General features: G+C 37.1%; 1 protein-coding gene across 20 annotated transcripts in view; it reads left to right on the top strand.

Annotated features, from left to right (window-relative positions):
• LOC105836453 (forkhead box protein P1) overlaps positions 1-14,748 on the top strand; it is a 290,325-nt gene that overhangs the window by 63,195 nt on the left and 212,382 nt on the right. Inside the window, exon 1 of one of the 20 annotated variants that reach the window (XM_036285766.1) lies at positions 2,007-3,299. The exons of the other annotated variants lie outside the window; for them this stretch is intronic. The gene's annotated coding sequence lies outside the window, so the exon portion shown is untranslated. Of the gene's footprint in view, positions 1-2,006; positions 3,300-14,748 lie in introns of those variants that run through there. 20 annotated transcript variants of the gene reach the window in all.

Genomic DNA, 14,748 nt, shown 5'->3' with positions numbered 1-14,748 from the left:
TAAGTTAATAATATTGAGATTAAATTTAATCAATATTAAATAAGAATTATAGATAATCGAAAACAAAGGCTCTATATTATTAAGTATAACTTATTTTTGTTTATATTTATATATTTTTAATTAAATTTAAATGCAGCAATGTGGCAATAAAAAAATAAGAAATATTATAAAAAATTATTTTTTTAAGTTTAGTTTAGATTATTTTATCTTGATTGATATAATTTGATTATTAGTTAATTGCAAATGTTATATGTATAAGTAACGGATACCCATTTTCCGCAATTTTGTTATAAATAAAATAATGTCTTTCTCTCTTACTAAAAGCATTTGATTGGATTTAAAGATTGTTACATTTAAGATTACGGACGATGTGTATCGATGCCTAAATACCGCAGTGAAGTAAAATAAGAATCAGGTCACAAGTTTATAAATGTATACTCTTGATTATTAAAATGGAACCATAGATAAACTCCATATATATTGTCGTATATATTGCAAACATATTGATATATTGAAAATACAGAGTGTTATTTTAGTGATATACTCGTGAGAATATTGTTAGAAGACAGAACAGATAAAACAAGCGAACATTGACATTTTGCCTTTGGCACCAAAGTCGATAATTACTTTGCGATTTGTTTTCAATATTTTATTAAATTCAAAAATACATCTTAATATATATATATAAAAATCTTTATTACTACACAGTTCAATAATTATACACATCATTTTTTCAAATATATTTATTCAATTCATATGGAAGATTAATGCTGCGACTTCTTCATCGATCTTCTGCTATTGAAGCAAAAATAGTCTCGCAAACATTGCAATTTTCAAACGGATAATCGTCAACTAGGTGAACGATTATAAGTCATCGGTATTTTCCATAGACAGGTAATAACTAGAGTGCGCATTCCTGTTTTTTTCCACGCCGAAACATTTTCCACGGGTCATAAATTAGAAAAAGTACGATCATCAACTTAAATTTTTTAACAATTGGATTAGACAAAGATAGAATGTATGATATAAAGTATGCTGGCCTTTTTTTAAATTTGTGACGACTTTCGAAGTGAATGCGGAATCTAATTTTTATACGTTTGTTATTTTCTCTATACGGACTAAAATCGCATATAGGATTGCCATCCGTCCTCTTTTCTCCAGACACTGTCTTTTTTTTTTAGGGCATTTGGAATCGCCCGGGGAGATTTTTGAAATGTTGAAAATGTGTCCGGAAAAATTATGTGCGTCCGGAGTTTTTAATATTTTAATTATTTATTTCTTTTACCGTGATTTTTCCAATGGCACGACCATTGAACGGCTGAATAACAATTAAATGTAATAAAATTAAAATACTTAATAGACTTACAATAAAATACTAGTTTAATTTTTAATTTCAAATTTGTAGCTAATTTATCTCATGGAATTTACAGTCAATTTAAAAGTGAATAATTTGAATCATAATTTAAATCGTTAAGAAATTCAGATATATTTGTGTGTAGATCTGATTTATTTACAGAATTTGGCAGAGAAGGAAATAATTAATATTTTACAGTAAAAATATCGAATTTATTTTTTTCTTCTTTTTCTTTTTTATTCTTTTAGAATTAAATGTTATATAAATTAATATACGAAAAAAATTATTAGATTCGGCCAGTTTTTTCAATATATGTACGTATACAACAATAAATAAATAAATAAATAAATATTTCTCTTTTGTCTTGTTTCTGATAAAACGTTCGTGAATTCCACATTGCATATCAATGTGTGCTAATGAAATTGAATAATATGAAGAGATAAGGCTACGATGATTATATGTCCTTTATGTCAAATAGCTATCCTGCAGATTTATATATTTTTTAAAACTTAATTTTACCTTTTATTTTAAAAATAGTATCACAAATTCTTTTTTTGAAAATTAACGTTCCAGTACTTAATGAGCAAATTTTTATGAAAACAAATTATTTAATTTTGTGCAATATAATTTGTGTCAATTATGTTTTTTAATTTTTTAAATTAAAATTAAATCAAATTAAATCTGTGTATGTTTTATTTTTTATTATTTTGGACCAATTTTATATTTAAACCAAGAGTTGGCTTCTTTTTAATACAGACTAACCAATAATACAGTTTCAAATTATTAGAAAATTGCGGTATATATAATTCTCATATATTACGAAAAATTTTTAGATTAAAACATCGAGCCTCGCCATGTGTGTGGCTAATCTTTTCTAAGAAGCAGAGCTCGTGTTTTCATGTGACATTTAAACGCCTGGCGCGAGCCGAAGCGCTAGAGTTTTTTCTTTTTCACGAATTTTCTCTTCCGATTGTCAAGGCCAATCAGCTACTTGCCCCCTCTCACGGTTCGCCAGGCGACTCAGTATCATCGCGAATACGCAAGCAAGAGGTCACGTCGTTTACGCTTCGCGATCGTGCATTTTCCCAATCGGCAAGAGTCTTTTTAGTCGTCTTTTTAGTGCCGCGGAGTATGATCTTGTCGTGTTCTTCGCCATCCTCTTGTCGGTCGACAGCGAGTTTCCCCGCGGAAGGCATCGCCGGGGATGCCGGTATCCGGCAACGAAAAGTGTCGCGTCGCCGCCATTGTCTCGTCTTTTTAGTGCCGCGAGATGAGATCCTGTCGCGTTCCTCGCCGTTCTCTCGTCGATCGAAAGCGAGTTTCCCCGCGGAAGGCATCGTCGGGGATGTCAAATCGAGCCGATGTTGTTAATCGACGTGCAAAGTCGCGTCCTTTGCGCCCCTTTCCCCTCTCGTCTGTGAGAATTTTGCGCGGAAATCGCTTGAGCTTTTCGTCGCGTCGTGTGCACAGTGACGGTCATGTGTGACGTAGTTCATGTACAACGGTCGGCCCGCGTTCGCGTCGTGTCGCGGTCCCCGTCTCCGTTCGATCTCGTCGCGTGCCCGCGTCTTCTCGTCGGTCGAGAGCGAGTTTCCCCGCGGATGGCATCGCCGGGGATGTCGAACGGACATTAATCGGCGTGCGAAGTGGCGTCTCTCGCGTCGTTAGCATTTCTGTTCGTGTCGAGTGCGTGTGTGCGAGTGTGTGCGGCGAACGCAACGAGGAAAACATCATCGATTCATCGGCTGGTGAGTAAATTTATTTATTATATTCGCGGAATTAATCGGCGCACGTGGCGTCATCGTCAGTATATTTATTAAACAATTGTATAATATGTAATATAATTTTTTTATTAGCAGCACTAACGGGGATTTACCACCTTCATTGACGAATCATGAAATGACATGACAAACAATTTGGCACATATGGAATACATATACGAGAGGTAAGATGCTGCTGCCGCTTTAAGATACTTCTTTAAGTGATTTGCTTTTGTAATGCACAATTTGTCTTATTAATAAATTGCTCTCGTTTATCGAGTTTTATGCTAAAAAAAAAACTCATTTTGCAACAGGCTGACTGCTATCGGACTTTATGGATTCGAAAATATAATTAGTTCGAATAAATGATATAACTACTGTTATCATTTACTCGAAACAATTTTTGTAAATTACATTACACGACTTAGGGTCGATTGTTCCAACTTCTTGATAAATTTATTTGTCAGGTAAATATATGTTTGTCTTTATTTATTTAAGAAAGGAAAAGAAGATAGACACATGCTTACCTGGTAGATAAATTTACCAAAAAGTTGTAACAACCGGCCTTTAACTGATTGTTATTATAGTATCGATATTATAGCTATAATATTTCCATTGTGGAATTTATATTATTTTTATATTATTTGTAAAGTTTACCACTACGTAAACCGATTGCTCTCCATCATCTTTTCTATAATAAAAAGCATATATTTTGAAAGTGTTGAAAATTTGTCTAAAAAAATTATGTACGTCTAGGGTTTTAAATATTTGAATTATTTATTTTCTTTACCGTGCTTTCTCCAATGGCACGACCACTTATTGGGCAGCTTTTATAATATTTATTATGTGTAATTAACGTATTCTCGTATATGTCCGGGGTTACAACAGAAATATTCGGGGTTTTTGGCCTGTAAATTCTAGTTTAACAAGTTTTAATATGTGTGGCAACCCCAATCGCACACAAACATACAAACAATTAAAAAGTTTACATCGACATAGGTTCAACTTCGATCGGAACGTAAGAAAAAAAAAACAAAGGAAAAAAAAAAGAAAAGTCCGCAAGTAAGGAGTTAGTCGTGCATGGAAATCGCCGCGCCACATGTCATATCGATAATCGTCGGTCTTTCTGCATAAGAGAAGGCAAGGGCTGCCGTGGGGTCGCGCACGTGGGACACGCAATCTCCGTTGTCGGCCGCAGAGCTGCCAGATTTTGCCGGGTTGCCCGGCACGGTAGGCCGACGCATGCGCTTACGAGTTGAAATACAGTAACGTATCACAAATCTGTAGACTCTTGTGACTACACACTCAGGTGTGCGTGGATAAGTAGAGAGTAGAATGTTCACATAATGATAAAAAATACACATTTTTCTGTAATTAAGAAAAATATTTTATTTGGCAAAAATACTACTGAGATATCCTCTGTACTGAGAGTACTGGGCCCGCCAAAATTAAGCGCCCATAATACACATAACTGTATTTGCCATCCATTACACATGCGCGGCTTGACCCATGGCGGGGGGTCTGGCAGCACTGGTCGGCCGTTGTTTATTATTCGTAGCACATATGTAACTTGAAAACGAAACTCGCCCGAATACCCGTGTAATGAGTCGTATTTTCTAGCGTGTACACGTCGCGGCGCTCGACGTGTAGAGCACGCACCCGTAGACCCGTATACCCGTGCGTGTGCGTGCGAGCGCCGAACGCCCGGCCGGCCTCGTCGCGTCGTACCGATAATCGTATTTCGAGTCAAGCCGCATATCTGCCACGGGCTTTCTTCGCGCACACATATATTTTATACGTGCCGTCCCGCTCCTCGAAGGTATTATCTCTTCGACGTGTATGTTAAGTCGTGTCGCAGGAAAGATCCGTATCTTCCAAATAAAGTAGCGGTAACGATAATTGACCAACAACTTGCGCAACTGTCGTGAGACATTGAAATATTAGTTTGATTTGATTTTAATTTGGTTTACACAGAATTACGTTATGTAACTTATCGAAATATACGATTAGTGATCAGTTTCAATTTTATATTCCGTCGGTTGAAATTTATGCAGATAAAGCGTTTGTGAATATTTCATAAAATATTTGATAATATTTATATAAGGAGAGAGAGAGAGATAGAGAATTTTCGGAATAAAAGACTTTCAAACCGCGACGCGTTTTCTTGTACGCAACTTGTACTTTTAAATGCAACTTCGTTAGATGGTTCTGTTACTTTTCATTACCTTATCTACCTTGTAAGCGAGGCTTTTTAGGATATAGCGTACAGTTGTTTCAGATTGCTAATAATGTACATATATTAGGAACATTACATACACTAAAGTACATTTGCTTGCTGGATAGCTAATGGAATTAAATACTGGGAGATACGAGGTATGTCAGCGGGGAAAACAGTTATGCCCAATGGCATACGAACCGATAACGGTATTTAAACTAGGCTTACCAGCGCTCAACATCTGTTACAAGTTCCCTCTGCGTGAGTATTTCTCTATTCTGTATCCTTATCGTCATGTATCTATTTCGCGAAAATTGTTACACGCCACCGGTTAGCTCTGCACCGCAGCAATGATTCGGTTTAAAATTTTAATCAATCTGAGAATGCATTATATAACGTACACACAGATAGGAGTGCATAACTGTTCCCTCGTTAAAATTTGTTAATTTACAGGCGGAACGTATCGCGCATAATTTGCGTTCGTAAGATATATTTAATGGCATCTTAGAGAAACGGAAGGGACAAGATAAGCGAAGGTGGGGATGATAATAAGAAGATTCGAAATGTTTGACGTACACGAAGATATCGCACAGGAAATTGCTAGATGCCTTGACTGAAGAGCGAAACACCGCATCTCGTGGCTGCAAACACTATTACGCATTATTAATTTATACAGAAAAAAAATTTACGACCGCGTTGTTTCGCAATAATGTGAAATCCTCGTTCGTCCCGAGGAGACGCAAATAATCTCAAGCGACAAGTAGCCATTCCGTTCATTCTGCGCGTTTCCCGCGGCTGTCTCATTCATTACGACGTCCCGCGACGTCGTATCGTGCGGAAACGGCGCGCGGTTCTCCCGAGCACTTCGTACGTTTATATCGCGCGGTAGGCGTTAACTTGGCGCGAGGAGTAGCATGCAAATTTCCCGGCGCGGCAAATATTGCGCTTCCAGTCCGCCGCGAGTCCGCCTTGAGGGACCGGTGCGTCGGATACCGCGAGCGATACGAATTTGCAAGAGAAACGGTGGAGAAGACGGAATGGCGAGGGGGGGATGGGGGCAGGAGAGAAAATAGATGGAGCGCGTACACCTTTCTAAGCGTGCACGTCGACGCGCGCTCGCGTATTTTCTCGTAATCCATAGCATTGCGTGCCTCGATAACGCGGCCGGCCCGACAGCGGTATTTTATGGTCTCGCACCTTCCCGCCTGTCTCGGGCTCTTCCTTTCAGCACCGATATCTCCGCATGCGTTTGCATTTACGTTTAAGGTCAACCGCCCACGTGCGCGCGCCAACGTTGCTTCAGCATCGGCGATCGGTGACGCGATACGCCGGTTTTACTGTTATTACATTATTTCTTAAACCAAACTTAGATTTCAGATACTCGATAAGATTGATATGACAGTAAGGGGTGGGAAATTAGCAATCGGCTCGCTAATGAATGAGCAGTTTTATAAATATGCGCACATTACGCGCGGAATTAATACAATTCACCGCGATTAATAAATGTATCCTCGATCTCGCTCTGATCTATATGCTGTTTTTCCTAGATGTTACTTTTTCAGTCTTGATATATTTCACGATTGTATTGAAATTTCTGGCAATCCAAAAAAAATTTTTTTAATAAATTTTAATAAATGTAATAAATTACACAAATTTCAAAAATTATAGAAATTTGTCGAGGGTTATGAATGTCAACAGTATAAAAATTAGAATTAGATAAAAGACAAATGTGATACAATAATTTTGTAAAAGAATCATTTTTTTTTAATGTATAACGCGATTGTTCACCGATAATATTCCGCGTAATGTAAACGCATAAAAATATTGTATCAGCGGGAGTGCATGCTGGCTTTATTGTAAATGCAGCTGTATTTAATCCGCAATATCGTATTCTACATACCTATCATGCCGGTGATGAATTCCTTGCATTACTGGCGTTTTGCCATCAAGTTATGTAACGCATACGTGTGTCTGATGTGTAACATATCAACCGCCAACGATGTGTTACGATAATGGAGGGTCTTTTAATATTTGGCCAGCCGTCGATAATTTCACCAAAAAATCCACAATTTCAAACGTATGCGACTCGACTATTTTTTTTTTATTTCTAGCAAAGCGCGATTTTAACAATAATTACTTTTTTTATATAGAGCATCAAGAATGATATGTTTTTTCATAAGATGACACATTTCAAATTTATAGTTTACTATTGAAGTCTTCTACGAAGACCGAATAAATACATTGGAATGAAATTCGTATCAATTAAATTCTTGACACATAACAAAAATAAGTATTTTTAAATTTCTTCGAGGAAATATTTAATTTAGTATGTTGTCTGCATGTAGGATGAAAATGTTTCTTTGATCTGTATCTTGTTAAAGAAATCGCTTTCAGATTGTAGATTATAAGAGCTTGTGTTCTTGGAACGTTGAAAGGGGTGATCAAAACAAAGGCGACATTAGTACATGTCCGCCAGTATTTAGTCATGCTCTCTAAACCATTCTAAACTCCGATACGATACGAGCACTTGTATCGATCGTAAACGCAGCATTGCTTGATATCATAAACCTACATCAGAGTACGTTTGGTTCCTGCATTAGGCATGCTGCTAGTTCCGTTATGTATTCATCAGCCATAGCATTTGTACAAGAGTATTGATTTGTTGTTGTCCTACGACATCGCGACACGATAAACCTTTAACAGTACTTTTGCCGAAAAGCGTTAAATATTCGATTAAAACAAACGTTTTATTATTTAACAATTTAAAAGTGACATTTTATATTGTATTGTATTTTACAAAAAAAAAAATGATATTAATAATTATATTTAGAATTATTTTTAATGCATTATTGAGAGAAAGAGATGTAATAAACATCCATATTATATACGTATGTAAAATATTCTTATGCAGTTAATAAATAATATTAGATATTCGGTTGTACAAACAACGATTGTAACTGTTCAGCGCGAGAGAGAAATAGTTCGTCCGAATAAATAACCAAGTCCGCATAGGACGTAAGCGACTATAAATACCGGCTATCTTATGTGCGGCGATGCCGATGTTAGTCGATGCCGCGATTGTATCATACTGATTATAGTGTAACGCCATGGCGCGGCCTGCATTTCGCTCTCTCTGATTCCGCGGGGCGGAAGCAGTGCGGTAGCGAAAATAAAAGAGTGCGGGAGCCTGGCAGCGAAAGTTCCCAGGTGATTGGTCGTGGGAAATATCGCGGTTAGGAAGAGGCTGATAAAGTGGATCGATGAGTCGATATATAACGGACGAACGGAGGGCGGAAGGGAGGGAGAGGGGAGAATCGCGCGGTCGGTGTGAGAATTTATGTGGATATAAACAGACGAAAGTTTCGCGGGGATGTGTATGAATGGCGTCGCGGCTCGGCGTGGCGCGGCGTGGCGCGGGCACGCGTACGGAAAACGGAAAGAACAAACAGGACCGCGTGTACGCGCGCGCGCGCTGATCGCCGATATCGGAAAAATTAACGGGCAAAGAGCCGGAGTGACGGGCCATTAAATTGAAATCAGCGATCCGATCGAAGTCAACGGGCGTCACTTCGCGAAAGTGCACCGCGTCGTTTTTAATCGAGGGGGCGGTTGTTTCAGCGTAGACGGGTATAAGCTGCGCCTCGCATGCCTCGCGATTGAAAACTTAGAAAATAGAATATTAACTGTATTCTGTAATGGGCAGGCTGGTCATTAAAAGGGTATGAAGTACCGCGACGTTGACGCGTATCGGGTATATGGGGTAGAATAAAAGAAGGTATATATACACATGTATATATATATATATATACCTTTTATACAAAATCGCTCGAATCTTTTTACATTGTCGGAAAACTTTATTGGGTAGAATTAGATTATTAAAAAAAAAAAAAGCGAAAATGGCGATTTTCCTATTGCTCCATTACCTTATACCAAAATATCTTTGAAAACATTAAATAATATTGCGTCATTGTCTAATCTGACATTCGGCAAATTAAATCGAAGAGAAAGCAGTCAATCAAATCGCTATTTAATTTGCGCATGAATTGATCGTACTTCCTTTCTGTATCGGGAACAATTTAAAAAAATCACCGATTAATCTAATGAATTCTTATAGCGCCGAGTGCAACCTAAATTGCTCCGAGTTTGAACTTTGACACTGAGCGTTGCAGCCGCTTGACGATCGAAAGCAGATCGGCACTGAGGACTGAATCGCGTACGAATGCGCGCATCGCGCAAATGCACACCCTTCGAACCCCTAATGCCAATGACCTGCCCGCTTATAGGCGCAAAGTCCTAGCTATATCCGACCGTCTGTATGTTGCCTATTCTTAGCACGTGGAGCTCCATATGCATACTATATATCCCCCCGTACATACTATATGTCAAGGTGTACGCTCTTACGTGCGCAATGCGCGAAAATACGTCGCTCGTGCGAGTATACCGATAATTGATGTGACGCATATTTTCAAGATGCAAAACGGACGACTGTTTGCTCCAAAAAAGTTTTAGATCTCGACGAAGATCAGACTTTTTCTAATGGTCTGGCTTGCAAGTTGTTGATTATTTAATGATCTCTATTTTCAATCTTGGAGAACAAGATCAAAAAAGTATGTTAAGTAATTAATCCATGAGTAATCGCGTTTAACTTGAATAAAGAATTTCTTTAACTGCAGTTGTATGTAATATATTATTTTATAACTCTTTTTATATAACTTTTAAGTCTTTAAATTAATTAAATATATAAGATTAATATTTATAAACTTAATCATATTTATTGATTTGTGTGAAAGAGGGAAAAAGAGAGAAAAAAATTGGAGGAAAAAATACATATGTATGTATATATGTGTACACATGTATATATAATATTAAGTATTAGGCGCGTATATATAAGAATCGCGTCTGAAATAATAAAAATAATTTTTTAATTTTTTTTTTTTTGGAGATTAAGAGATGGAGAGAATTTATTTATAATATGTGTACTTCTTTCAAATGTTATCTCTATTTCGTTATTTTCGAAAATAAGTCAGATATTTATAGTAAGAGCTATTTTAAAATATTGAGAACTCAACTGTTACGTTTTCATTCGTTCGTAAAATAGATTTAACTGCCTAAATAGTTTTGAGCATAACGAAGGCTTTCAATATATTTATTACCCTATTTTTTTTATTGTTTGACTATTTTAACGTTTTAACTGGAGTATCTTATAACAATTACAAAAATGATTACAATTAGAACATTTTTGAATTCGTTATCAATAAGAGATATCAAAAGATTTTTCCCGTTTTTATAAAGTAATGTAGATTAGCATGTTGTATATTTCAAGTTTATAGAGATGCCTAACTAGCGAATGAATTTTAACGTCGCGTTGTTCGCACTTTTTATTTCACGCGAATTGCGAAACATTGCAAAGTAGTCGGATGTTGCCTCGCATTATTACTCACGTTACAATCGCATTTCGCGGTTCATGAAAGACGCGGTCGTAAGTTACACAGGCAGCAGGAAGAGAACCGTCAGGGCCATTTGATAAGCAACCGTGTTCATTATTGCACATTAGCCCAGTTATCGTCACGTCCTCTCTTTACCTCCTAATTCTAGTTCGCTACGTCTTTACTGCGTCCAGCGACGCGAATGTGACTGCTACACTTGGTATGCCTTAATTGACACGTGTATTATAGCTGTAAGATATTATTCTCACTTGATTAATTGCGTCTGAAATATTTCGCATCTATCCTTTTAGATATATTTACGTACTTGGATAATTTAAAAGGATTTAGTAGAAAGGAGAACTCTAAATATTGTATTTAGTGTAATATGATATGAAATAAAATATTTACTTACTTTTATGTTTTATAATTAAAATTATTTCAAAGATTATTTGTGCGTAATTAACAAAAATGAAATCAAATACTATTTTTGAAAGAAAATTTTCTAGTTTTGTAAATTTATTTTGATTTTATTAAAGTTATTAAAAAATTGATTTTGTATTTTAAAATTGCTATCGAACATATGTGTATACATTATACAAAAATATAATACACAATAAGAAGTATAATTTTATATATATATATATATATATATATATATAGAGAGAGAGAGAGAGAGAGAGAGAGAGAGAGAACACGATTTTAGAATTATGTTGCATAATTATTATCTACATTTGATTTTTTATAATATTTATAAGGCTAGAAGTCACATGTAATAATAGTCTCTGTCGGCGATAAAAAAAAGGTCGTTGGTCGTATATCTGTCCTGTGCCGGAAACCGTCCCGAATTAAAAAAGGAGACATAACAAAGAGTTCTTTCTTCGTAGGTCGTCTTCCACTTTTCCTTCTAGAATCTACTTGAAAGGTAGAGCGTCGTTAGCGTCGTTCTTTTTTTTTTCATAAATTTATTTTTTGTGTTCTCTCTCTTTTTCTCTTTTATAGTTTACATTATAAAGATGCGTTAGAGTAATTTAAGACAGTAAGGATTAGAGATTTTTAAGGATATATAGGCATTTTACATGAATACTTTCAGCAGAATTACATCGTAATTTATTAATAATACAACGTACCAGGTAGTTTAAACTTTGTGAACATTCTCAATCCGGTTTCTGTTAGAACGTCTAAATACATAATTAGAAGTGAGATATTTACGACGCAAGTATGAGACCTTAGATTCCAATTAGCATAATCCGCGTGTAACCACATGCTCTTTATCGCGCTGGCAAAGCGGTCTCCACGCGTCACACTCGATTAAGTGGCCGTCGACAAGTGCATTGCAACTTCTGTAATTTCAGTCACGACACTCTTGTAATTTGAAAATAATTTAGGAAGATGATAAATTAAATACTTGAGGTATATACAACATCTTTAAAATTCGCTGTAAATAAACTTTAATTCTTTTATTCACGGTTATTTTATACATGTATAATCATTTTTTACACTTAACGCTTTCTTAAAAAAAATATTGTACATTTTTACTAATCATGCGATTATAATGCAATTTTCGCTAGGAATACGCCAAATTGTGACTCAATATTCGCAATATTCTCAGCACCTCGATTAAATAATCAAAGTTTGCGGGATTTACCGTACACGTGGCTCCAAGTAGCGTTAAGGTAGAAACATGTTTCAACTCCCGCGTCTCGCTGAGAGTCAATAAGGTACACACTCTAAAAAGGGTTGTCGCAAGGGGTACCGGGAAACGCCGTGTTTAATGAAAACAATCCTAGTTTATAATCCGCAATAAGTCTCGTGGCGCCGTTCCCGTTATCGCCGAATTCTCTCACCTCGATCTGGGGAGGAACGGGGGACCGGGATGGTCGCCTTGACTCCTAGAAGTGAATTGGCGGGTACGTTCTACGAGATGACATGAGCTGAGAGGATGGGTTAACGTGAATCCTCAGAAGGGTTGAAGAACCCGAGGTACACGCGCGCGCGGAGGAGTGCGGCACGGCGAAGAAGGATGGCGATGGGGAGAACGACTGTCACGCGAAATGAGGTGCACGGTGGCGAAGAGGCGAGACGTGGGTGGCGGAAGGGCGCGAGCCCCTTTTCGGGGACTATTAGCAGTTTAGCTTCTACAAAAGCCTTCTAATTGTACATGAAATTTGGAGAGAGAGAAAGAGAGAGAGAGAGAGAGAGAGAGAGACCTTCAAGAGCGACTCGAATATACCTCCTTGACACACAAGGAAGAGAAAAAGAGCGAGAGGGAGAAAGAATGTGAGAGAGGAAGGAAGCGGGAACAGCACGTGTCGGTGTGTACCGGAAAGGGAGGAGAGGCTGATAGCGAAAGAGGAACAGAGTCCGTTCCTCGGGCGTTTGTTAATTTGCCACGCGAGCACATTACGGCCGCTTGGTCGTTCCGGCAAACAGAAATGAGAAAAGTCGGGGGTGGTTTCGTAGCTTCGTAGTCGTGGATATGGATGTCACCCGGTGTCTTATTGTCAGCGCGATGAAGGGAGAATGTGGCGGAGTTGATGAACTCTCCGGATCTTGCGACGGAAAGAGGAGTTGAGGTATTGCCTGTTAATACGAGAGGCCACACTGGCTTTTCTCATTGATTCATTGAAATTTTAAGCGATTTAGGAAATAACCATTTATTAAAATTACATTAATGATTTTAACGTATATTACATGAAATTGATACTATGATTTTATAAAATTATTTTATAATAATAAAAATCAATTACATATATTAAATAAAAATGTATCAATTGCATTTTAGCAATTATAGATGTATCAATTTGATTTTTTTAAATTTTATTTAATAGATAAATAGATATTAAAATATAATAAGATAGAATTCACAAGCTTTTATTACATTAACATAGATTATTGATCGTATCTTGTCCTTACCAGAAATAAACTGTTGAAAAATAATTGTATCAGTTTTTATCAATGTTATATAAAGAAATTAATTATATAATTTACTACATTTGACAAATATATCTTTTATTTTATTAAACATTATTCTTCACGCTCTTGAAAATTTATTTAACTTTTGATATTTTACAAAAGTATATGTATGAAATAAAATTTCTGACTTTTGTCAGTGAGATTTGGCCGGTCATTATCAGTAAGGGATTCGCCGTTGGATCGGCGAGAATTTGTCGAGCGCGATGGGCGAAAGAAAAGGCGCGCTCCGGATTCGGATTTTTCATTAAGGAGACGTCGACTCAGCTATTCGGTTGCTCTCCCCTGTAGGGGGTGCAAAGCGGGAACCAACAAGCGATGGCACCGAAAGGGGGATGGCTTCTGCACAGCCTCGTGGTATAATATGGTGGATTAATACGCGCAAAATCTGCCACCTAAAAGTTATTAATGACTGTCGTGGTGCTGCCTCGCTCGGCGACGCGTCAAAGATTTTATAAAGGAGGGATTCCAACCCTCTGGACCTCCCGACCGACATGCCTCGTCCATTCTCCAAGTCGTTGAAAGAAAGACAGTTAAATGAAAAGTCGATTATTAAGAAAGCGATGTCTCGCGTGTTTTGTATCTTATTTATTAATACAAATAAAAATATAATGTAAGAATACTGGATTTCGGAATTTATACTTTTCAACGATTTGTGCGGAAATTGTTATTTTATGCAGAGAATATTTTTCCATACGAGCTAATCTCATACTAAATTCAATCCTCACAAACACGAATATATCGAACAAAATTCGCATGTCACATATGTCGAGCGATTGATGACTTTTAGTCGCGATTATCAGCAGCTCTTTAATGAATTTCTTAATACAGGTAGCTGTCAATAATGACGGCATCACTGGTGATACGTGCGGTTGTCGAACGAAATCGACCGGGTGGCCGACTGACAGAAATACGCGTCGTTTTCATTTTTAATCTTATCGCCAACACGGAAAGTCTATTAGGGCTGGTATCTAGCCACGTATTTTTGACTCGATCGGACGACAGCCAGGCGCCTGAATACAG

The sequence above is a fragment of the Monomorium pharaonis genome, chromosome 4 (genome assembly GCF_013373865.1).
Source record: "Monomorium pharaonis isolate MP-MQ-018 chromosome 4, ASM1337386v2, whole genome shotgun sequence".
Classification (NCBI taxonomy): domain Eukaryota; kingdom Metazoa; phylum Arthropoda; class Insecta; order Hymenoptera; family Formicidae; genus Monomorium; species Monomorium pharaonis.
This window is presented reverse-complemented; position numbering and strand designations above follow the sequence as displayed.